This window comes from Pseudorasbora parva, chromosome 7, assembly GCF_024679245.1.
Source record: "Pseudorasbora parva isolate DD20220531a chromosome 7, ASM2467924v1, whole genome shotgun sequence".
NCBI lineage: Eukaryota > Metazoa > Chordata > Actinopteri > Cypriniformes > Gobionidae > Pseudorasbora > Pseudorasbora parva.
The window spans coordinates 5,648,302-5,675,180 of record NC_090178.1 but is presented as its reverse complement, the minus strand read 5'-3'; the positions used below and the strand labels follow the sequence as shown (position 1 = coordinate 5,675,180).

Genomic DNA, 26,879 nt, shown 5'->3' with positions numbered 1-26,879 from the left:
AGAATATATCACTTCAAAATTCACTGTTTATAATCATTTTTGACCACTGCAGAGCACCATACGGTTGCTTTCTGTTATTTGGATGCATTTCTAGACTTGCATTTCTTTAAAATGCTGGCAAGTATTTACAAGAGCAATATATTTCATCACCGCTCAAACAATAAAATTAAAAGCACGTAAACATTTGAATTGGACCGTTATTTACGGCAGCATTTATTATTTTCATACTAAGCATATTACATTTTTATTTACAGCCTACAATCATGTTTCGGACCACGTGAGCGGCGCGTTCCCGATCACAAAACTCTCCCGTCTACCGTGAATAACATAAGCACAATCTGAATGCACAAGTTTTAGGTTTTATCCTATGGTTTTATCACTGAGGTGGCCTGCACATTTATGTTGTTGGTTTTGTGTGAAACAGGCGAAGGGCGCATGACATACGTCACGACCAAACGTTAGCGATTGGTTATGGCAGATCCAGAGTGGCTCAGAGCAGATCCAATAGTTTTAAACTTCCACAGAGTGCCCGCCTTCGTGGAAATAAACGCTTGTCAATGGAGAGTGGCCAGACTCTCTGTACAAATGAAATGTACGAGAGTCTGGTATCAGGTTAGTTTTTCTGCTGATAATGCAACTTTGTTACAAATGCTTGTCAAAAGCAAAATGCAATGAAATGCACCGTTTTATGAGAAAGTGACATGCTAGAGCAAAACAGACACTCTTTTTGGAATCAGCACCCCAAAAGTATTTGATTTTATTCAGCAAATACAGCATGATGAAGGGTGGTAATATCAATGCATGAATGGTAAATGGACTGCACTTATAGCACTTTTAACAGACCCTATGGCCATCCAAAGCGCTTTACATTTTGCCTCACATTCACCCATTCATACACCGACGGCGGTGTCAGCCATGTAAGGTACCATCCAGCTCGTCGGGAGCAGCTGGGGTTAGGTGTCTCGCTCATGGACACTTCGACACTTGGTCAGGTGGAACCGGGGATTGAACCACCCACCTTCCGGTTTGTAGACAAACAACATGAACCACTGAGCCACTGCCGCCCCATCAAACTCACTCAGAAACCTGACAATATCCGACAGTTTTCAATGCGTTTTTTTATAATATCCCTGTAGCATCGGAACGTCGTGTCACTGGTCGAGTCATCCCTGTAGAGTGTGAACCAGGCTTAAAGGGATATAGGATTTGTCTTTTTATCAGTCTTGATTTCTCACAACTCAGGGTGAAACTGGGGCGCTAATAGAGTCTCACGAACGAAGACCAACAAACAAGGTCAGGATTTTCGTTAAATCATACATTAAATGTCATACATTTGTCACCAAACCCTAGAACACTTGGAATATACAACACACGAAGCATGGGGTCATCCTGATACTTTAAAAAGCTTAATGCTTGTCACTATTCACTGCCATTATATGCACGAGCACGAGCGGGACATACAGCATTACAACACCTCCAGGGTGAGTAAATATTCACTTTAGAGAGAACTAACTCTCACTTCACAGGCGCCTTCATTCATATGAGCTCAACGTCTTCACTGGCCACAGACAGCATGAGTGATACTCTCATTCGGCTGTTCTTAGGAGGCTAATTCCCATCACTTTCAGGTCACCTTCACTTTAAGGAGCTCATTCCTTACAGACAGCCTGAAGATCTTCAGAGACTCATTTATTTAGATAGAGCTGGAACACAGATGGATCCATTATGTTGAGGGTATCAGGAGGCTCCTTTCAGAAGAACATTTCAAGTTACGAGTGTGTAGTGCTTTTGAAGTTACGAGTGTGAAGTGAAACCAAACCAAACACTGGAGCGATGTGAAGCGATGATGCATTTGTAGTCTCAATATGAATGACGCAATTCTTACATATCATGATAGATGGACTACTGGTCAAATGTTTGTAATAATTAAGATGTTTTGGGCCTTACTGTACCAATCTGAGCACATAGTCTAAAGTCTAGTGCACTAAGGGCGTTTCCGAAACCACTATTGCTAGTTAACGGCGGACAAATCAGTCAGTGTGCCAGACGCATGGTCCAAAAGGTTTGCACCCTTGTGTTTTGGGCATAACATGCAATAACCAAATCAGAGTCTCCATTTCCTTTAAAAGACAGTTGTGCTCGCACATGGTGAATTCGCTACTTACATGCCGGAATTTGTGAGGGAAAAGACTGATCGCTTCTCCAGAGAGGAATCCTTTTATTTTTGATATTTAAAAATGTTTGTGTGCTGCTGCGCATCCCTGTGTGTGTAATAAGCAGAGTGTACGCCTATAGACGGGCGCGCATTACTAACGTGCTCTTTAAATGACACAAAATATACTTTAGACCAGGTTTTTGTCTGTCTATTACGCAGTTGTTTTCAATTCCATGAAAAAGCAACACGCAAACAAGTGCCTGAACAAACCTCGTCTTCAGACAAGCGCGCACATGTGCGAACAGATGGGTGAGAGTGCATTTGCTATTTAAAAAACGTGACGCTGGATGTGAAAATGATAACAACAAACTATTGACTGAATATATACTGACTATATTTCACAATTTTTAAAACAATGGTCAGCCTGGTCCTGAACAATGCAATCTGAGCACCTATAAATCTCCTCTGGACAGCCCTCTGGACATGTTTCAAGCCCATCCACTTAAATGCTTCCTGGCAAATTAAAAGACAAGGTTCATAATTAAGACAGACCCATCAGAGTAATTAGACCCAATTACAGCCAATCGTCTCTCTCTCTCTTTCTCTCTCTCTCTCTCTCTCTCTCTCTCTCTCTCTCTCTCTCTCTCTCTCTCTCTCTCTCTCTCTCTCTCTCTCTCTCTCTCTCTCTCTCTCTCTCTCTCTCTCTCTCTCTCTCTCTCTCTCTCTCTCTCCTGTCAATACAACAGCGAATGCAGGAGAAAGTCATTACCAGCAGCAATTCTACTTTCAGCTGTAGGGCGTTCAACCCTAGAGTGTGATTTTTCTGAGTGTGTCCCAACTTCCAGTTTCAATAGAAAAATATGTCAACAGGATAAATGATGCAGGACTTGATTTTATTTTACACACCAGAGCACAGCAGTGACCGCCCGCTTGTTCAGCGCCTCAGTTTCATTCATTTTCCAGAGCTCTAAGCCTGAACCAAAACCAACCTCGTTCTGACCCGAATCACATTACAAAGTATGATTAGAATCTAAAAATAAGGAAATATGAAAAACATACAAGACTGTATATTTACATTTTTATGAGGGAGTGAGCCACAATACCATAAACCACTGAGAATGAATAAATCAATCTAAATAACTAAGGAATTGTAGTCCTTTGAAATTATTTTAAATACATTGCAAAATATTAATATACACTATATATACAAATATAACTTATTTTTTTATTATTTATTATTATTTACTATTTTTTTAAGTCAGTACAATACAATTTAAGCTAAAATGACTTTATATTTATAAATACTTACATCTATAGAGACCCTATTATGCCCTTTTTCAAAGCCTTGATTTAGTTTTTGGTGTCTACTAGAATAGGTTTTAATTCTTGAATGTAAAAAAAAACAAAAAAAACAAAAAAAACAACAACGTTTCGTTCGTATATGAAGCCGCTCTTTCCGAAAAGCTTGAAAATTTTGGGAAATGTCCCAAACCTTACCATAATCATGAGTTTCAACACACTACTAATAGGGAACCCTTTAAAGCAGCAAATGAACTCAGCTTGTTTCCCCGAGAGAATAAAACATTTTAACCCATAACTGTGACTATTTATCTCACAAGTTTACATCTCACAATTCTCTCTCACACAATATAAAGTTGCAAATGATATAAAGTCAGAATTGTGAGATATAAAGTCAAAATTACTAGATATAAAGTCAGAATTGAGATATAAAGTGAGAATTGTGAGATATAAAGTCAGAATTACTAGATATAAAGTCAGAATTACTAGATATAAAGTCAGAATTACAAGATACAAAGTCAGAATTGAGATATAAAGTCAGAATTGTGAGATATAAAGTCAGAATTGTGAGATATAAAGTCAGAATTGTGAAATATAAAGTCAGAATTGTGAGATATAAAGTCAGAATTGAGAGATATAAAGTCAGAATTGTGAAATATAAAGTCAGAATTGTGAGATATAAAGTCAGAATTATGAAATATAAAGTCAGAATTGAGAAATATAAAGTCAGAATTGAGAAACATAAAGTCAGAATTGTGAAATATAAAGTCAGAATTGTGAGATATAAAGTCAGAATTGTGAAATATAAAGTCAGAATTGTGAGATATAAAGTCAGAATTGAGAGATATAAAGTCAGAATTGAGAGATATAAAGTCAATAAAGTCAGAATTGTGAGATATAAAGTCAGAATTGTGAGATATAAAGTCAGAATTGAGAGATATAAAGTCAGAATTGTGAAATATAAAGTCAGAATTGTGAGATATAAAGTCAGAATTGTGAAATATAAAGTCAGAATTGAGAAATATAAAGTCAGAATTGAGAAACATAAAGTCAGAATTGAGAAATATAAAGTCAGAATTGTGAGATATAAAGTCAGAATTGTGAAATATAAAGTCAAAATTGTGAAATATAAAGTCAGAATTGTGAGATATAAAGTCAGAATTGTGAGATATAAAGTCAGAATTGTGAAATATAAAGTCAGAATTGAGTGATATAAAGTCAGAATTGTGAGATATAAAGTCAGAATTGTGAAATATAAAGTCAGAATTGTGAAATATAAAGTCAGAATTGTGAAATATAAAGTCAGAATTGTGAAATATAAAGTCAGAATTGTGAAATATAAAGTCAGAATTGTGAGATATAAAGTCAGAATTGTGAAATATAAAGTCAGAATTGTGAAATATAAAGTCAGAATTGTGAAATATAAAGTCAGAATTGTGAAATATAAAGTCAGAATTGTGAGATATAAAGTCAGAATTGTGAAATATAAAGTCAGAATTGTGAAATATAAAGTCAGAATTGTGAAATATAAAGTCAGAATTGTGAAATATAAAGTCAGAATTGTGAGATATAAAGTCAGAATTGTGAGATATAAAGTCAGAATTGTGAAATATAAAGTCAGAATTGTGAAATATAAAGTCAGAATTGAGTGATATAAAGTCAGAATTGTGAAATATAAAGTCAGAATTGTGAAATATAAAGTCAGAATTGTGAAATATAAAGTCAGAATTGTGAAATATAAAGTCAGAATTGTGAGATATAAAGTCAGAATTGTGAGATATAAAGTCAGAATTGTGAAATATAAAGTCAGAATTGTGAGATATAAAGTCAGAATTGTGAAATATAAAGTCAGAATTGTGAGATATAAAGTCAGAATTGTGAGATATAAAGTCAGAATTGAGAGATATAAAGTCAGAATTGTGAGATATAAAGTCAGAATTGTGAGATATAAAGTCAGAATTGTGAGATATAAAGTCAGAATTGTGAGATATAAAGTCAGAATTGTGAGATATAAAGTCAGAATTGTGAGATATAAAGTCAGAATTGTGAGATATAAAGTCAGAATTGTGAGATATAAAGTCAGAATTGTGAGATATAAAGTCAGAATTGTGAGATATAAAGTCAGAATTGTGAGATATAAAGTCAGAATTGTGAGATATAAAGTCAGAATTGAGAGATATAAAGTCAGAATTGTGAGATATAAAGTCAGAATTGTGAGATATAAAGTCAGAATTGTGAGATATAAAGTCAGAATTGTGAAATATAAAGTCAGAATTGAGAGATATAAAGTCAGAATTGTGAGATATAAAGTCAGAATTGTGAGATATAAAGTCAGAATTGTGAGATATAAAGTCAGAATTGAGAGATATAAAGTCAGAATTGTGAGATATAAAGTCAGAATTGTGAGATATAAAGTCAGAATTGTGAAATATAAAGTCAGAATTGTGAAATATAAAGTCAGAATTGTGAGATATAAAGTCAGAATTGTGAGATATAAAGTCAGAATTGAGAAATATAAAGTCAGAATTGAGAGATATAAAGTCAGAATTGTGAGATATAAAGTCAGAATTGTGAGATATAAAGTCAGAATTGTGAGATATAAAGTCAGAATTGAGAGATATAAAGTCAGAATTGAGAGATATAAAGTCAGAATTGAGAGATATAAAGTCAGAATTGAGAGATATAAAGTCAGAATTGAGAGATATAAAGTCAGAATTGTGAGATATAAAGTCAGAATTGTGAGATATAAAGTCAGAATTGTGAGATATAAAGTCAGAATTGTGAAATATAAAGTCAGAATTGAGAGATATAAAGTCAGAATTGTGAGATATAAAGTCAGAATTGTGAAATATAAAGTCAGAATTGAGAGATATAAAGTCAGAATTGTGAAATATAAAGTCAGAATTGTGAGATATAAAGTCAGAATTGTGAAATATAAAGTCAGAATTGTGAGATATAAAGTCAGAATTGTGAGATATAAAGTCAGAATTGAGAGATATAAAGTCAGAATTGTGAGATATAAAGTCAGAATTGTGAAATATAAAGTCAGAATTGAGAGATATAAAGTCAGAATTGAGAGATATAAAGTCAGAATTGTGAAATATAAAGTCAGAATTGTGAAATATAAAGTCAGAATTGTGAGATATAAAGTCAGAATTGTGAGATATAAAGTCAGAATTGAGAGATATAAAGTCAGAATTGAGAGATATAAAGTCAGAATTGAGAGATATAAAGTCAGAATTGAGAGTGTTACATTCCATGTGTTTTGTATTGTTTTGGTTTGTTTCTCTTTTGTGTTATTAGTATTCTTTGGACCATCGGGAGACTCGGCTGTTCAGTATTGCATCACGTTCGACGCAATGAGTGACGTTCGACGCAATGAGTGACGTTCGACGCAATGAGTGACGTTCGACCAATCCGCTGACGTGCTGGCATCTTAAAAGGCCCCGGTTTTCATGAATGAGTAGTGAGGGCTGATCAGCGCGAGCTCTCACTCACCTTTCCGCACTTTCTGTTGTCTTCTGAAATATATTATTTACTAGACACTTGACTTGGTTCTGCGTTAACTTCTTTTTCCTAGAATTGTTCTTATACTAGTCCTGCCCGAGCGAATATGTGCATACGCTAGAGTTGATTGCGCACAGGTGTTCTGAGATCAACGTGTTACACGCTGATGTTGAGAGACAAACACAGTATATTACTCAGCCAGGTCTTAAGTCTCCGATTGTCTTTAGTCATTAATTTGGATTAATGTTGTCTTATTTAGATAGGTAGTTCTTTTTGTGTTAGTTAGTTAAAGGGAGAATTCGCCCTCAGTTGTACTTTTGTTTTGATATTCAGCGTAGTTTATTTAAAGCGTCGTATACGCTGAAGATCTCGGTTTTGTTTCTACATTTTTCTTTGTTAGTTAGTTTAGAGGTTTGGGGTAGTAGTAGTGGGGGTTTGGTTTTGATTATTTTATTGATTTGGGCGATTCTCTTGTTTATTATTTGTGTTTAAATGTTTATTGGTTTTTTTGGAACATATTACATTTGATTTAATAAATCATGTAAGCTTCACTACATTCTTGTTTATGGTTGTTTTTCCTGTCTGCACCTCCACAGTCACATCTTGCATAAATGTTGCGTCATCATCCCGTTTACATCTTATAAGCACGTAACAAGAGATATAAAGTCAGAATTGAGAAATATAAAGTCAGAATTGTGAGATATAAAGTCATAATTGAGAGATATAAAGTCAGAATTGTGAAATATAAAGTCAGAATTGTGAGATATAAAGTCAGAATTGTGAAATATAAAGTCAGAATTGTGAAATATAAAGTCAGAATTGTGAGATATAAAGTCAGAATTGTGAAATATAAAGTCAGAATTGTGAGATATAAAGTCAGAATTGAGAGATATAAAGTCAGAATTGTGAAATATAAAGTCAGAATTGTGAAATATAAAGTCAGAATTGTGATATATAAAGTCAGAATTGTGAGATATAAAGTCAGAATTGTGAAATATAAAGTCAGAATTGAGAGATATAAAGTCAGAATTGAGAGATATAAAGTCAGAATTGTGAGATATAAAGTCAGAATTGTGAGATATAAAGTCAGAATTGTGAAATATAAAGTCAGAATTGAGAAATATAAAGTCAGAATTGTGAGATATAAAGTCAGAATTGTGAAATATAAAGTCAGAATTGTGAGATATAAAGTCAGAATTGTGAGATATAAAGTCAGAATTGTGAAATATAAAGTCAGAATTGAGAGATATAAAGTCAGAATTGTGAGATATAAAGTCAGAATTGAGAGATATAAAGTCAGAATTGTGAGATATAAAGTCAGAATTGAGAGATATAAAGTCAGAATTGTGAGATATAAAGTCAGAATTGTGAAATATAAAGTCAGAATTGTGAGATATAAAGTCAGAATTGAGAGATATAAAGTCAGAATTGAGAGATATAAAGTCAGAATTGAGAAATATAAAGTCAGAATTGTGAGATATAAAGTCAGAATTGAGAGATATAAAGTCAGAATTGTGAGATATAAAGTCAGAATTGTGAGATATAAAGTCAGAATTGTGAGATATAAAGTCAGAATTGTGAGATATAAAGTCAGAATTGTGAAATATAAAGTCAGAATTGTGAGATATAAAGTCAGAATTGAGAGATATAAAGTCAGAATTGTGAAATATAAAGTCAGAATTGTGAAATATAAAGTCAGAATTGAGAGATATAAAGTCAGAATTGAGAGATATAAAGTCAGAATTGTGAGATATAAAGTCAGAATTGTGAGATATAAAGTCAGAATTGTGAGATATAAAGTCAGAATTGAGAGATATAAAGTCAGAATTGTGAAATATAAAGTCAGAATTGTGAGATATAAAGTCAGAATTGAGAGATATAAAGTCAGAATTGAGAAATATAAAGTCAGAATTGAGAGATATAAAGTCAGAATTGTGAAATATAAAGTCAGAATTGTGAGATATAAAGTCAGAATTGTGAGATATAAAGTCAGAATTGAGAGATATAAAGTCAGAATTGTGAAATATAAAGTAAGAATTGTGAGATATAAAGTCAGAATTGAGAGATATAAAGTCAGAATTGTGACATATAAAGTCAGAATTGTGAAATATAAAGTCAGAATTGTGAGATATAAAGTCAGAATTGAGAGATATAAAGTCAGAATTGTGAAATATAAAGTCAGAAGTCAGAATTGAGAGATATAAAGTCAGAATTGTGAGATATAAAGTCAGAATTGAGAGATATAAAGTCAGAATTGTGAGATATAAAGTCAGAATTGAGAAATATAAAGTCAGAATTGTGAAATATAAAGTCAGAATTGTGAGATATAAAGTCAGAATTGAGAAATATAAAGTCAGAATTGAGAGATATAAAGTCAGAATTGAGAAATATAAAGTCAGAATTGTGAAATATAAAGTCAGAATTGTGAGATATAAAGTCAGAATTGTGAGATATAAAGTCAGAATTGAGAAATATAAAGTCAGAATTGAGAGATATAAAGTCAGAATTGAGAAATATAAAGTCAGAATTGTGAAATATAAAGTCAGAATTGTGAGATATAAAGTCAGAATTGAGAAATATAAAGTCAGAATTGAGAGATATAAAGTCAGAATTGAGAGATATAAAGTCAGAATTGTGAAATATAAAGTAAGAATTGTGAGATATAAAGTCAGAATTGAGAGATATAAAGTCAGAATTGAGAGATATAAAGTCAGAATTGTGAAATATAAAGTCAGAATTGAGAGATATTAAGTCAGAATTGTGAAATATAAAGTCAGAATTGTGAGATATAAAGTCAGAATTGTGAGATATAAAGTCAGAATTGTGAGATATAAAGTCAGAATTGAGAGATATAAAGTCAGAATTGAGAGATATAAAGTCAGAATTGTGAGATATAAAGTCAGAATTGTGAGATATAAAGTCAGAATTGAGAGATATAAAGTCAGAATTGAGAGATATAAAGTCAGAATTGTGAAATATAAAGTCAGAATTGTGAGATATAAAGTCAGAATTGTGAAATATAAAGTCAGAATTGTGAGATGTAAAGTCAGAATTGAGAGATATAAAGTCAGAATTGTGAAATATAAAGTCAGAATTGAGAGATATAAAGTCAGAATTGTGAGATATAAAGTCAGAATTGTGAAATATAAAGTCAGAATTGTGAGATATAAAGTCAGAATTGTGAAATATAAAGTCAGAATTGTGAGATATAAAGTCAGAATTGTGAGATATAAAGTCAGAATTGTGAGATATAAAGTCAGAATTGAGAGATATAAAGTCAGAATTGAGAGATATAAAGTCAAAATTGTGAAATATAAAGTCAGAATTGTGAGATATAAAGTCGGAATTGTGTTATAAAGTCAGAATTGAGTGATATAAAGTCAGAATTGTGAGATATAAAGTCAGAATTGTGAGATATAAAGTCAGAATTGTGAGATATAAAGTCAGAATTGAGAGATATAAAGTCAGAATTGAGAGATATAAAGTCAGAATTGAGTGATATAAAGTCAGAATTGTGAGATATAAAGTCAGAATTGAGAGATATAAAGTCAGAATTGAGAGATATAAAGTCAGAATTGAGAGATATAAAGTCAGAATTGTGAGATATAAAGTCAGAATTGAGAGATATAAAGTCAGAATTGTGAGATATAAAGTCAGAATTGAGAGATATAAAGTCAGAATTGTGAGATATAAAGTCAGAATTGAGAGATATAAAGTCAGAATTGTGAAATATAAAGTCAGAATTGTGAAATATAAAGTCAGAATTGTGATATATAAAGTCAGAATTGTGAGATATAAAGTCAGAATTGAGAGATATAAAGTCAGAATTGAGAGATATAAAGTCAGAATTGTGAGATATAAAGTCAGAATTGAGAGATATAAAGTCAGAATTGTGAGATATAAAGTCAGAATTGTGAAATATAAAGTCAGAATTGTGAGATATAAAGTCAGAATTGAGAGATATAAAGTCAGAATTGAGAGATATAAAGTCAGAATTGTGAGATATAAAGTCAGAATTGAGAGATATAAAGTCAGAATTGTGAAATATAAAGTCAGAATTGAGAGATATAAAGTCAGAATTGAGAGATATAAAGTCAGAATTGTGAGATATAAAGTCAGAATTGTGAAATATAAAGTCAGAATTGTGAGATATAAAGTCAGAATTGAGAGATATAAAGTCAGAATTGAGAGATATAAAGTCAGAATTGTGAGATATAAAGTCAGAATTGTGAGATATAAAGTCAGAATTGAGAGATATAAAGTCAGAATTGAGAGATATAAAGTCAGAATTGAGTGATATAAAGTCAGAATTGTGAAATATAAAGTCAGAATTGAGAGATATAAAGTCAGAATTGTGAGATATAAAGTCAGAATTGAGAGATATAAAGTCAGAATTGTGAGATATAAAGTCAGAATTGAGAGATATAAAGTCAGAATTGTGAAATATAAAGTCAGAATTGTGAGATATAAAGTCAGAATTGAGAGATATAAAGTCAGAATTGAGAGATATAAAGTCAGAATTGAGAGATATAAAGTCAGAATTGAGTGATATAAAGTCAGAATTGTGAAATATAAAGTCAGAATTGAGAGATATAAAGTCAGAATTGTGAGATATAAAGTCAGAATTGAGAGATATAAAGTCAGAATTGTGAGATATAAAGTCAGAATTGAGAGATATAAAGTCAGAATTGAGAGATATAAAGTCAGAATTGTGAGATATAAAGTCAGAATTGTGAGATATAAAGTCAGAATTGTGAAATATAAAGTCAGAATTGAGAGATATAAAGTCAGAATTGTGAGATATAAAGTCAGAATTGAGAGATATAAAGTCAGAATTGAGAGATATAAAGTCAGAATTGTGAGATATAAAGTCAGAATTGTGAGATATAAAGTCAGAATTGAGAGATATAAAGTCAGAATTGAGAGATATAAAGTCAGAATTGTGAAATATAAAGTCAGAATTGAGAGATATAAAGTCAGAATTGAGAGATATAAAGTCAGAATTGTGAGATATAAAGTCAGAATTGTGAAATATAAAGTCAGAATTGTGAGATATAAAGTCAGAATTGAGAGATATAAAGTCAGAATTGAGAGATATAAAGTCAGAATTGTGAGATATAAAGTCAGAATTGTGAGATATAAAGTCAGAATTGAGAGATATAAAGTCAGAATTGAGAGATATAAAGTCAGAATTGTGAGATATAAAGTCAGAATTGAGTGATATAAAGTCAGAATTGTGAAATATAAAGTCTAAAGTCATAAAATATGTGGTGTAGGGATCTTTTATCAGACAAAAGCGCCTAGATGAGTCCTCAATATTTCGTGTTTTCTTTCCTGAGGAGAGAAGGCTCAAACCTGCTGCTTGTCGTTCTGATCTAAACATGCACAAACTTTATCAACTTAACTTTTTGTGATTTACACTATTTCCTCTCTTCTTCTATCCAGTATCGATTTTTCCTCTCACCTTGAAGTCAAAGCCTTGATAAGGACTGAGGCTTGGGCCAGATGATTTTGTATATTTATATCTTTTAGTTTTGGGTCACCTTCATCAATCATGTATTCCCACTATTAAAAGAAATTATCCCCGGCCAGCAGTACCACCTATCTGACTATAGCATGAATTATTAATACATTGATTCTGGAAAGGCACAAGTCTGGTGAAAAATGTGCATAAAAAAACACAAAAACACAGAATATCTGAGCTGAGAATGAAAAGGCACATCTGCCCTCGAGAAAAGGCTCATTTTCTTTTTTCATTTATCAAAAAACAATGTCAACGACTTCCTGAAAAGAGGCTCCGGCTTTGACTGTTCCTTTACTTACATGAGCTCTGATTCTCAGTGCGGATCTACTGAAATCAACGCATTCACTGACACTCTCGGGCCCTGCTGTATAAATGCTGCCTATGATGCACAATCTCCAGCGTGCCGACGTGTAATAGTGAGTTAATTAAATTCACAAGCAAACAAACCTGCGACCACATTCAATAGTCTGTTCACACTTCAGCTGCCGAGGGGATTCCGCCGAGACGATAGACAACCGAGGATCAAATTCAACTTCATCAAGATCAAATTGAAATGCATTAAACTGCAATCTGGAAGACTAATTGAACTATTAAAAAATAAACAGGTCTGGAAGAACACGCATTTATTTGTCGCCAGGGGCCCGACGCCTGCGGTGTGATTTACTCACGGCTGCGCGATCAGAGTTTTTGTTCTTGTTGTTAAACTTTAATGTTTAAAAAAACTGATACAAGCTGCAAAGGTTTGCTGGAAGCTGCTTTTGAGCATGACTTGACAAGTGAGTTTAAAATACAAACCTATTCAAATCTCATCTTACAAAAGGCCTTTCTGATTCACTGCTCTATATCAATCCTTTTCTGCATTTACTGACTGCTTTTAGCAGCAGTTGGACTGCAGAAAATGCATTGCTTCGCTTCAGAAGGCCTTTATTAACCCCCTGGAGTCATACGGATTACTTTTATGATGAATGGATGCTGTTTTAGTCTTCACAAAAACAAGGAACCATTCACTGCCATTATAGAGCTTAGAATAGTCAGGATATTTTTTAATTTAACTCAGACTGGCTGAAAGAAGAAAGTCATATACACCTAAAATGTCTTGAGGGTGAGTAAATTAAGGGATTATTTTCATTTTTGGGTGAAATAACCCTTTAAAACATCAGTTATCAATATCAATCTCAGATTTCCAAATCATTGCACCACCAATATTACCAATTATTTACTCTACCGAACAGAAATGAACACTCCAGAGGCATGAAACAAACATAAGCATTAGAATTCTAAACCTTTACACCTCAAACAAACACACGCACACACACACACACACACACACACACACACACACACACACACACACACACACACACACACACACACACACACACACACACACACACACACACACACACGTCGTGTTTCCATGTTTTATGGGGACTTTCCATAGGCGTAATGGATTTCATACTGTACAAACCCGTATTTTCTATCCCCCTACTCTGCCCCTGCCCCTAAACCTACCCATCACAGGAAACATTCTGCATTTTTACTTTCTCAAAAAAACTCCTTCTGTGCGATTTATAAGATGTTTTCCTCATGGGGAACTAAAAATGTCCCCACAAGGACAAGGATTTCGGATATTGCCATCTTTGTGGAGACATTTTGTCCCCATAACGTAGGGATTACCAGGCCACACACACACACACACACACACACACACACACACACACACACACACACACACACACACACACACACACACACACACACACACACACACACACACACACACACACACACACACACACACACACACACACACACAGTTTTTTTTTTTGTAAACTACATGAACATCTGCACATGGCTCCAGATGGGGGAAGCACTAACTGCATTGAGGGAAACACCATCAGTTCCCCCCCCCCCTCTCTCTCTCTCTCTCATCTATCTCTTCAGATGACGCCCAGGAGAGACTTTCAGCATGGAAGTCTCCATTCAAGAGCTCAAAGAACACGCTAATTATCCGCCCTCTTATTTTGCCTCTTCAAAGGATGCGTAACGTCCCATGGAATATCATTTGCGCTGTATGGTAAGATAAGCAATAATGTCAAATGCTCATTCAGAATAAAATCTTTGAAAATGTCAACTATGTCCATGGAGAAATGCGCCTGACATCAGCCAACTCCTCCTGGAGACAGAGTGAGTGGTTTAGAATATTCCAGACTAACTGAGTCTTCCATTTTTGACCATTCTTCTAGAAGCTCATTTATGAGGTCAGGCACTAATGTTGGACGAGAAGGCCTGGCTCTCAGTCTCCGCTCTAATTCATCCCAAAGCTGATCTATTGGGTTGAGCTCAGGACTCTGTGCAGGCCAGTCAAGTTCCTCCACACCAAACTCACTCATCCATGTCTTTATGGACCGATGCTTTGTGCACTGGTGTGCAGTCATGTTGGAACAGGAAGGAGCCATCTTCAAACTGTTCCCACAAAATTGGGAACATGAAATTGTCCAAAATGTATTGGTATGCTGAAGCATTAAGAGTTCCTTTTACTGGAACTAAGGGGTAAAGCCCAACCCCTGAAAAACAACCCCATACGATAACCCCTCCTCCACCAAACTTTATACTTGGCACAATGCAGTCAGACAAGTAAAGTTCTCCTGGAAACTTCCAAACCCAGACGCGTCCATTAGATTGCCAGACAGAGAAGCGGGATTGGCCATTTAGAGAACATGTGTCACTGCTCTAGAGTCCAGTGGTGGCGTGCTTTACACTACAATATATGTCCTTTCTGATTCACTGCTCTATATCAATCCTTTTCTGAATTTAAGGAGTGCTTTGCGATTCCATCTTTCAGACTTTAGTTAGTGTGAAATGTTGCTGTTAGAGCATAAATAATACCTGTAAAACTATAAAGCTCAAAGTTCAATGCCAAGCGAGATATTTTATTTAACAGAAGTTCCCTTTTAAAGCCTACAGCGAACGGCCGGTTTGCACTACACCGCTGCACTTCCTGCTTTAATGACGCAACTAAAACCGTTTGTTGACGAACCCTCCGCCCACAAGAACACGCAAATTCGGGGGCGTTGTCCTTTTGCTCTCGCAGGTCGAGAATAGGAAGCGTTGTTTTTGTAGAGTGTGTTTGTCGTCATGCCATTAAAACGCTGTTATTTTCATCCTTCAAATCCATCAAATCACCTTTGTTTGGCCTTTCCACGGACGCTGTACGTAGAGATCAATGGCTACAGTTTATGGTTAACTCGGTTCCGGAAAATTATAATCACTATTTAAAACTATAAGCAGCACATTTTGCTGAGGACTGCTTCCTCAATCTCAATCAGTTTAATGCCGGATTCGCAGAAAGATTATTCTTAAAAGATAACGCAGAGAAGGCGTTGTTTATGGACCACAACCGGTAAGTGTATTTTATTATTTAAGTCGGTCCGTTCAACAGTTTATGTAACTCATGACACAAAGTGCAACGCTGTTTAGCTTTGTTAACTAACATTAGATGGTAATTGAAACTAATCCGAAAAACTTAGCATATAAAAGTGTAGTAATTCATTCAGACACCATCGATTGTTGGTGTTTGTAATGATCAGTTTAAACTACTGAATAGACAGCTTACCGTGTTAGTGAGGCCAGCAGGGGGGCGCTCACCCTGTGGTCTGTGTGGGTCCTAATGCCCCAGTAAAGTGATGGGGACACTATACTGACAAAGAGCACCGTCTTTCGGATGAGACGTTAAACCGAGGTCCTGACTCTCTGTGGTCATTAAAAATCCCAAAAAGAGTAGGGGTGTAACCCCGGCATCCTGGCCAAATTTGCCCATTGGCCTCTGTCCATCATGGCCTCCTAATAATCCCCCTCTCCTGATTGGCTTCATCACTCGGTCTCCTCTTCACCAATCAGCTGGTGTGTGGTGAGCGTTCTGGCGCAATATGGCTGCCGTCGCATCATCCAGGTGGATGCTGCACATTGGTGGTGGTTGAGGAGATTTCCCCCTTCTATGTAAAGCGCTTTGAGTGCCTTGAAAAGCGCTATATAAATCGAACGCATTATTATTATTATTATTATTATTATTATTACCATTCTGAAACATCCAGCAAAAGTCTTTCCTGAGCAGGTTGTAATCGATCCTCTTCGATATTCTCCGGGTCTGATTCCGACTCAAATTGATAAGGAAATATAGACATTTTTGCAATAACATTGAGCGCGCGTATCTACCCTAAGAGGCGGGACCTTTCCGTGCAACGTGCACTACGCTGCTGTCCAAACACAGCGCGGGAAGCGCTGGCCTAATCAGAACTTGTTTCTGAAGGAGGGACTTCATAGAACAAGGAAATCATCAGGCCGTTTTTAGGACAGAGAAAACAGCGGTATACAGATACGTAAATTGTGTGAAAAATACTGTGTTTTTTTACACGCGAAACATGAACTCATGTTATATTGCACACTGTAAACATAATCAAAGCTACGAAAACACGCGAAGAATGGGACCTTTAAGTAAAAGACTACAGACTGCAGTAAAGTGTTCAAACATCAGTTATTAATCTCAGGCTCAGATTTCCTAGTCATTGCACCACCAATAGTACCAATTAGTTACTCTACCGAACCGAAACTGACACCCCAGAGGCATGAAACATGAAGCATGAGAAGCATGAGAAATCTGAACCTTTACACCTGTAAAATCACAGAATATATAAAAATAAAAGCTAAAGATATATTAACAACATACCATGATAGTGTAGAAGTAATAATAAAACTATTTAATCATTTTTTTTAGATTCAATTTGATTGAAATAGAAATCACGTTATGAGTAGCACACCATTTGAATAGTTTTCAATACATTTTTACTGAACTTGAGATGCAGACTTTATAACTTGAGATCCACCTGTATATAAATATTCGTTTAGTTCCTTTGAGGGTCATTTTTAATAATTTAAAATTAAGTTTTGTGTTCCAGAGAAGAAAACAGCATTTCCCAGCAAGCATCAATTCAAGCATCAAGCATAATTCACCTTCCTTTGTTGTAATTAATTCAAATAACCGTGATTTGAAAAGAAGCCAATTCTTCAATTGTAATTTCAGCACAACCCTGACTGAAGACTCTGCCAGCGGTGGAGAAGAGCACTGAGGTGGTTTGTTTCCTTTGAATCTAACAGAGCTTCCATAGCAACAAGCCTCCACTGTAGAAGAAAAGAAAGAGGAGGAAGCAGAAGTAAAGTATGATGCAGACAATGACAGCTGTCCATCCACAGCCTGCAGGACTTCATTAATGCTTTTCCATTTGTGCTGCTGTGCCGGATTTGAACCGGAGAGGAAGAGGACACTCATGTCAGCTTTGCTCACCACACACACACACCATCTCAGCAAATCAAAGGGATCCGAGGAGAGATGGGCAGATACGCTGCAGAAAAGAGAGCTTTGCTCACAGTGGATGCTGACCACTTCAAAAAAAAAAAAAATAATCCAAAACCGTTCCGCTGAAATGGCCGACATGAATTTACAGGCAGGTTTATGCTGGTTATGGTAGTCTGATTTATATTCTGTATACACACAAACAGGCTGTCTGATTGACATTAAACATTCTTCCCTCGTACTTAATAACGATCTGAAGCCCTAAAATTATACTTTAAAAAAGGGGGAAATTCTTTTGGGAGATTTTTTTATGTTTTATTTACCTTTAAATTATTAGATTTGATCAATAAATAATAAATAAATTATAATTTAAGCACATTCTTTCAACCTAAATAAAAAAATAAAAAATTGCATGCATAACCTGTAAATTCAGCTCTAAATATCTTACATTGGGTGTCTGACTCCTTTATATGACCTCTCATTCATTTTAATGGGAATTACTAGGTGTGTGTGTGTGTGTGTGTGTGTGTGTGTGTGTGTGTGTGTGTGTGTGTGTGTGTGTGTGTGTGTGTGTGTACCCTTGTTTATATTACATTGTGTCCCCATAAGGATAATAAAATGTCCCCATAAGGATAATAAAACCTGAGATTACCTACATTGTGGGAACCAGCTGACGGTCCCCACTTTTTTTAAAAGGCTTATAAATAATACAGGATGAGTTTTTTTTGAGAAAGTAAAAATGCAGAATGTTTCCTGTGATGGGTAGGTTTAGGGGCAGGGGCAGCGTAGGGGGATAGAAAATACGGTTTGCACAGTATAAAAACCATTACGCCTATGGAGAGTCCCCACATAGATAGTAAACCAGACGTGTGTGTGTGTGTGTGTGTGTGTGTGTGTGTGTGTGTGTGTGTGTGTGTGTGTGTGTGTGTGTGTGTGTGTGTGTGTGTGTGTGTGTGTGTGTGTCTGTTCACGCGTGTTCTGAATTGGTAATTGTGGCGAGGTGAACGAGTGAGACCGGGACGTGATTGCAGAAGAGTGTCACCTGCGAGTCACACCGGTCTCGAGTCCTCTCATGAAGGAGCTCGGAGGCATATAAGGACGAGCGACACCAGTCAAGGACGAGAGAGGACCAGGCCTGGACTTTATGTTGAGTTTTGTTTATGGTTTGTTATGTGTGTGCAGGCAGTCGTCCGTGAGGGGCTGCCCGCGGTTTACTTTCATTTAGTTTATTTATTTCATTAAAGTTCATTTACATTTTTGCGGCATCTAGTGGTGAGGTTGTGAATTGTAATCAACCACCGCACACCTCTCTTTTTCAAAGCACATGGAGAAGCTACGGTGGCTGACAAAGGACAAAAATGTCATCTGAGAGAGCAGAGAGTAGCTAGCTCTCTGTAGAGCAGTTTGTCCGTTTAGGGCTACTGTAGAAACATGACGGTGCAAAATGGCGACGTCACTTTAAGCAGACCTGCAGTGTGTGTAGATAGAAAGGTCTCATTCTGAGGTAAAAAAAACATAACAGTTAAAGTAAGGTCTTTATATTTCACTGAAAACATAGTTATGTATATTACATTGCATTTCTGTCAATAGATCCTCATAAATATTACACACTGCACCTTTAATAATTGTCTCTTTTAATTCATGAGTTGGAATTTGGATTAGATAGATAGATAGATAGATAGATAGATAGATAGATAGATAGATAGATAGATAGATAGATAGATAGATAGATAGATAGATAGATAGATAGATAGATAGATAGATAGATAGATAGATAGATAGATAGATAGATAGATAGATAGATAGATAGATAGATAGATAGATAGATAGATAGATACAGTCCCTGACAAAAGTCTTGTCGCTTGTGTACAAATTGACCTAAAGTGCCGCTGAAATATATTTCTAATCAAGATTTTTTTTACAAGAAATGGCTCATTTTAATCCCACCAGCTTTTGTGATAATGTTTCAGTGAAAAACTAAACTTTCAAAAAGTATTCTAATATTCACAGCTTGGTAAAGCCCATTGAGTCAATTTTTGCAAAGACATAAGTGTTGTCACCTTGTCATATGAGCTTCACCTGTGACTAATAATGGATCAATTAGGTCTCAAGTGTGTATAAAAAGCACCCCAGTACACTAGACCTTCACATCAACTGCAACTAGACCTCTGCAAACATGCCTAAGATTCACCCTGAGACTAAAGTTTTGATTATCAAGAGGCTGAAGACCAGATCCACTGCTGATGTGGCAGACACCTTCAATGTGTCTCAGCGTCAAGTACAGAGGATAAAAAAAAGATTTGAAGAGACTGGAGATGTTTTTGACAAGCCCAGGTCAGGCAGACCCCACAAGACAACTGCTCAAGAGGACCGTTTGTTGGCTCGAAAATCCAAGGCCACCCCATTTTCCACTGCAGCAGAGCTCCACGAGACCTGGTCACCTGAAGTCCCTGTGTCAACCAGAACAGTTTGTCGGATTCTGTCTCGAAATGGCCTCCATGGTCGAATCAGTGCCCAGAAGCCAGCACTAAACAAAAGACAATTGAAAAACCGTGTGGCATTTGCCAAGGCCCACAGCCTGCTAAAAGGATGGACGCTGGAAAAGTGGCAGAAGGTGGATTTTTCAGATGAATCTTCTGTTGAATTACACCACAGTCGCCGCAAATATTGCAGGAGACCTACTGGAGCCAGAATGGATCCGAGATTCACCCAGAAAACAGTGAAGTTTGGTGGCGGAAAAATCATGGTCTGGGGTTACATCCAGTATGGGGGTGTGCGAGAGATCAGCAGGGTGGAAGGCAACATCAATAGTCTAAAATACCAAGAAATCTTAGCTACCTCTTATATTCCCAACCATAAAAGAGGCCAAATTCTGCAGCAGGACGGTGCTCCATCGCATACTTCCATCTCCACATCAAAGTTCCTCAGGTGAAGAAGATCAAGATGCTCCAGGATTGGCCAGCCCAGTCACCAGACATGAACATCATTGAGATTATGTGGGGTAGGATGAAAGAGGACGCATGGAAGACGAAACCAAAGAATATTGATGAACTCTGGGAGGCATGCAAGACTGCTTTCTTAGCTATTCCTGATGACTTCATCAATAAATTGTATGAATCCAAACCGCATGGATGCAGTCCTTCAAGCTCATGGAAGTCATACAAGATATTAAATTTGGATCTCACAGCACCACAACTTAATTTGCTGACATATTTTTGTATTTGCAGTAAATTTGTTCAATTTCTGTATAGGCGACAACACTTTTGTCTTGCCAAAATTTGACCTTTCTGTCTTGATTAAATGATAAATATTTTTTCTGTGAAAATTATTTATTTCAGGAGTTATTTAAACATCATTTGGGAGGGTTTTAGCTTTTCATATGAGCTATTTCTAACACCAATTAATTAATTAAAAGTCAGGTTAATATCAGGTATTTCTAGAAAATAGATAAGCGACAAGACTTTTGTCAGGGACTGTAGATAGATAGATAGATAGATAGATAGATAGATAGATAGATAGATAGATAGATAGATAGATAGATAGATAGATAGATAGATAGATAGATAGATAGATAGATAGATAGATAGATAGATAGATAGATAGATAGATAGATAGATAGATAGATAGATAGATAGATAGACAGATAGATAGATAGATAGATTGATAGATAGATAGATATGCATTTGTAATTACATTGTAATATGTGTTCAAAAGTTTGGGTCAATAAGATTTGAAGGATGCTTTAAATAGATTAAAAGAGACCGTTTTTATAAAAATATGAAGCAGCACAACTGCATTCAACATTGATAATCATAAATGTTTCTTGAGCAATAAATCATCCTATCAATGATTTGTGAAGGATCATGTGACACTCATCATGTGTGTGTCATGTGTGATCATGTGTGTTTATTATAAGCATGCACTGCAGTTTTGTCAACTGCCACTTTAAATCCTTTGAGCTCTGAAAGCACGATGGATTCTGATTGGCTGTCAATGTTTTTATCATCCATCAGCTTGAAAAAATCCTTCTAAAAGAGATTTCAATGGTATCGTTTCTCTGTGTCGTTATTGTTACAGTTGTGGCATGACTCTTATTCTTTTATATTTAGAATATATTTTAGAACTGTATAAATATCTATCGTCCTTGGCGTGAACAGACCTGCTCTTCACAGTCACACAATACTAGCCTACTGACTCTTCATATAATACAAATTTTGTGTGCGTGCACATCTTTCTTTCTTTACTACTTGACACTTGCTTCATGCTCTTTAATCTAACGCAGTGACATTCAAACATCTATAAGTGTTGAAATAGTTTTTGAGAGCTCAATTAGATTAGCTGCCTCACTCGTAACACTCTCAGGTGCCGAGCGAAGTGTTGTCACCTCGAAAAAACAGTGCCAGTCACGTTAACGAGCCGAAGACGCAGTCACAGAGCCTATTGCTGCAAACTTTAATCAACTCTGTCATCGGCCACCGTCAGAGTCGCCAACAGCCGCGCCAACAAGCGAGCGAACGTGTTTCTGTGCGTCTCAGAATCTGAAAGAGTGAATAGGGCAATCAAATCAGAGACGGTAATAAGAAAATGCTTTTTCGAGAGCAGAAATTCCCTTCAATTACCCTTTATGTTCAGATTGCGATTGGCTGATTGGAGGGAGCGGTAGTGAATCACATCACCAGCACAGAATGAAACTAATCAGATTACTCCGATCCCGCAGTATCAACACGGTCATTAGGATTCTGCTCTGTTTGCATTCGCCTCGAACCCCCAAAAAAATGGACTCATTCCCCTGAATAAATTCATTCTCCCGACCTCAAGATAAACGCTCTTGACACACTCCTGGCCTGCTTTGGCCTCATGCTAAAGCAAGGATTAACTCACAATTGCTCATTCCAGCCCACGAGAGTGCGAAATACATGGAGTCATTCTGCTCACGGACACGGCTATTTGAAAGACAAATCTCACCGTCGTTCTACAAGATCCGTCCTGCATCACATTTGACTAGATGGATCTGTAAAGTCATTCCTTCTGACCTGATAGCGACGCTAAATTTTGCCCACCGTTTAACCGGCCTTCTGTCCTCCTGCGGTCTCCCGGTGTCTGATATTCCCATTTCACAGATCCATGATGGATGGATGGATGGATGGATGGATAGATGAATGGATGGATGGATGGATAGATGGATGGATGGATGGATGGATGGATGGATGGATGGATGGATGGATGGATGGATGGATGGATGGATGGATGGATGGATGGAATGACAGACAGACAGACAGACTGCACCTTTAATAGACAGATAGATAGATAGATAGATAGATAGATAGATAGATAGATAGATAGATAGATAGATAGATAGATAGATAGATAGATAGATAGATAGATAGATAGATAGATGGATAGATGAATGGACAGACGGATAGACAGGCGGACAGACAGAAAGGATGGATGGATGGATGGATGGATAATAGATTGTCAGTCTGATATTCCCATTCAACAGATGCATCAAATGTCTGACTACCCCAGCACACTTAGACTGCAGACTGCGTTATACATATCCATATTTATGAGCTACAAACAGCTCAGGAAGCACAAGAAATGTAGCGAGACACTTAAGTGTCTGATTGGTAGCGGGGTGCGGGGTGCGGGTCGGCGGAGGAGCGAATTAAGAAACAGAAAAACTGCTGAGGTGTAGATTTTTCCTCTCCCGTCTCCTGCCTGAGTGATAGGTGAGGTGCTACAATAAACTTCACTCACTTCAAAACAAAGTGATTTATTTATTTATTTACTTTTCATCTAGATTTGTATATTCAACTCAGTTTCATTTTGTCTTCTTTTATCATATTATTCATACATTCAACCAAATGTTTTAATTTCATATTTTTATTTATTACATTTTTTATCTTCTTCATTTTGTATTCATCTATTGAAACATCTGTCTTTAAACTTTGAACTCACACTAGGGGGCGCTAACACTTGTACTTTGGTCATTTGGGCACAGTGCCCATCATCTCAGACTGGCCATGCTCTAATACTCAATGCTAATCTCACATGTCGAGCGATTGATTGGTCTGCCTGATATATCGGTCAGTCTCTAAACTTTTGAGCTGTGGACTATAAGTCTTTTCCTCACTGATACAGACGCATCAGTCACGTGCTGAAGTGGTCCGCTCTCCATCAGTGAGCAAATGGCCAGCTAAAGAGAGAAGACTCGGCAGGAGATTGATTGAAAGTGTGCGGGGAGTGACGGATGAAGCTGGCTTCCTCTATGACAAAGTGTGCAGAGTAAATCTAGACTGTGTGTCTTCACGACAGACATCGCCACCAAACACCTCAGACACTGCTTTACCACCACTGGACTGCACTGGATGAGATGGAGAAAGAGAGACATTATTGCCCATCCTGTAGGACTTTCAGCACAATCCTGACACACAGTCATTCAGTTACGGCGCTCTTTCTATGTGTGTGTGTGTGTAGGGGGGCGTGGGTGGGGGTAAATTATAGAAAGGGACATGAAATACATTTTTTACTCCTTGGTCCATAAAATGAAAGTTAAAATGATGAAGTATATTTTATTTATTGCATTTTATGAGCTTTGGTAGAAGAACAGTAATGTTTCTGGAAATACTCAACACAGTATGTGCTGTGTGTATGAACATGTTTATGTGTAATTAATATACACTTGGAAAGACCAATCAGAATGCATCATTTATATGCACCACTGGGCTTCTCACCAGCACGACATTCAAAATACCACTGGTGCCTTTAATGAACTGCCAAAAAACCTTCAGGAAAAATCTGAGCAGTTTGCCGCCGTGCATCAGAATGCAATAAAACCGTTTTGCTTGAGCAATGACACCACCTCAAATAATGTGTTTTTAACAAGCCATTTTACACTTTCAAAATTCTCCGTATTAAGAGTTATGAAATTCAAGTAAAAAACACTGCAAGTGCTGCGACCCAACTAAACTAAATTACCTTCTTTTCTAGACAGCAAGAACCCAATGTGAATCAATGCCTCATTTCTATTTTTGGCACACATGTACCAATCCAGCCCTTTATTTTACCTACCCATCTGCAACAAAATCATTTCATTTACCAAAATTAATTAACATTTTTTTTAAGGTGACCTTTTTAACATTTGCAAGTAAGCACCATCAAGCAACCATTCAGAAAACTCAACCACATAGCAATGCCCAAGCAACACTATGAATCATTCAGAATACCTAAGCAACAACCTAGCAACTACCCGCAACATCCTAGTATCCTCGCAACACCCTAGCAACTATTTAGAACATTCAAGTAACCACTTAGCAACAGCATAGCAACTACCAAACACATCCTAGCACCATAGGAACACCCTAGCAACTATTCAGAACATCAAAACAACAGAAAGCATACAAAAAATAGAAAGCAACAGCATAGCAACTACCACAATATCCTCATATCTTAGCAACACCTTAGCAACCATTCAGAACACATAAGCAACCACTTAGCAACTACCCACAACATCCTTATATTCTAACAGTGCACTAGCAACTATTCAGAACATTAAAACAACAGCATAGCAACTACCCACAACATCCTAATAGTTTAGCAGTAGGCTACCCTAGCAACAATTCAGAACACCTAAGCAAACAATTCACAACAATCTAGCAACTATCCACCACATCATAGTATCCTAGCAACACCCTAATACGTATTTAGAACATCAATACAATAAAAAGATAAAAAAAGAAAAGAAAATAACAGCATAGCAACTACCACAATATCCTAATATCTTAACAACACATTAGCAACCATTCAGAACACATAAGCAATCACTTAGCAACAGCCTAACAACTACTCACCATATCCTAGTATGCTAGGAACACGCTAGCAAATATTCAGAACATCAAAACAACAGCATAGCAACTACCCACTACATCCTCATATTCTAAAAATATCCTAGCAACAATTCAGAACACCTAAGCAAACAATTCACAACAACCTAGCAAATAACCACCACATCATAGTATCCTAGCAACACCCTAACAACAATTCAGAACACGGCAACAGTATAGAAATTAACAACAATATTTGCATATATTAACGCTGTAGCAACCAGTCAGAACAACTAAACAACCTCTTAGCAACAGCCTAACAACCACATAAAACATCCTAGTATCCTAGGAACACCCAATCAACCATTCAGAACATCAAAAGAACAGAAAGCAAAAAAGAGAACCAGAAACAGCATAGCAACTACTACAATGTCCGCATATAATAACAACATCCTAGCAACCATTCAGAACACCTTAGCAACGGAAAGCAAACAAAAAGAAAACAACAGCTTAGCAAAAACTGCAATATCCTCATCTAAACAAGACCCATTCAAAACACCTAAGTAACCATTTAACAACAGCCTAGTAACTACCCTCCACATTAAAGTATCTTAGGAACACCCTAGCAACCATTTATAACATCAAATCAACAGCATTGCAACTACGCAAAACATCTGCATATCCTAGCAACACCCTAACAACCGTTCAGAACACCTAAACAACCAAAAGTTATAACTTTTATAGTTATAGCAACTACCCAAAACATTCCAGTTTCCTATCAACACCCTTGCAAGCAACCATTCAGAACAACAAAGCAACAGCATTGAAACTAACCACAACAACCTTGTATCCTAGTAACACCCTAGCAACCAATAGTTTCCCCCTTTAGAACTGTCCATCAGTGAGTAATTTCTCACTCTACAGCCCTGTCCACACGAACACGGCTATTCACGGCTATTCAAAACCGCAGCTTTTTCTATGCGGTTTGGCTGTTCGTCCACACGCAAACGCTTTCTCTGGTTACTGAAACCGGACTTTTTTGAAAACTCCGGCCAGGGTGACGATTTTTAGAAACTCCGGTTACAGCGTTGTCGTGTAGATGGTGAAACCGGAGATTTCGGCTTTTTAAGTCAAAGTGTGCACCGTTCTCTCCTTTGTTTGACGTCAGATTTTCCACGTCATCTCCTTTTGATTTACGTGAGTCGATTCTATGCGGTGGAC

General features: G+C 36.4%; 1 protein-coding gene across 2 annotated transcripts in view; it reads right to left on the bottom strand.

Moving 5' to 3' along the window:
- The window catches only part of LOC137082578 (mannosyl-oligosaccharide 1,2-alpha-mannosidase IA), a 312,430-nt gene that overhangs the window by 95,597 nt on the left and 189,954 nt on the right, over positions 1 to 26,879 (bottom strand). The window lies entirely within an intron of this gene.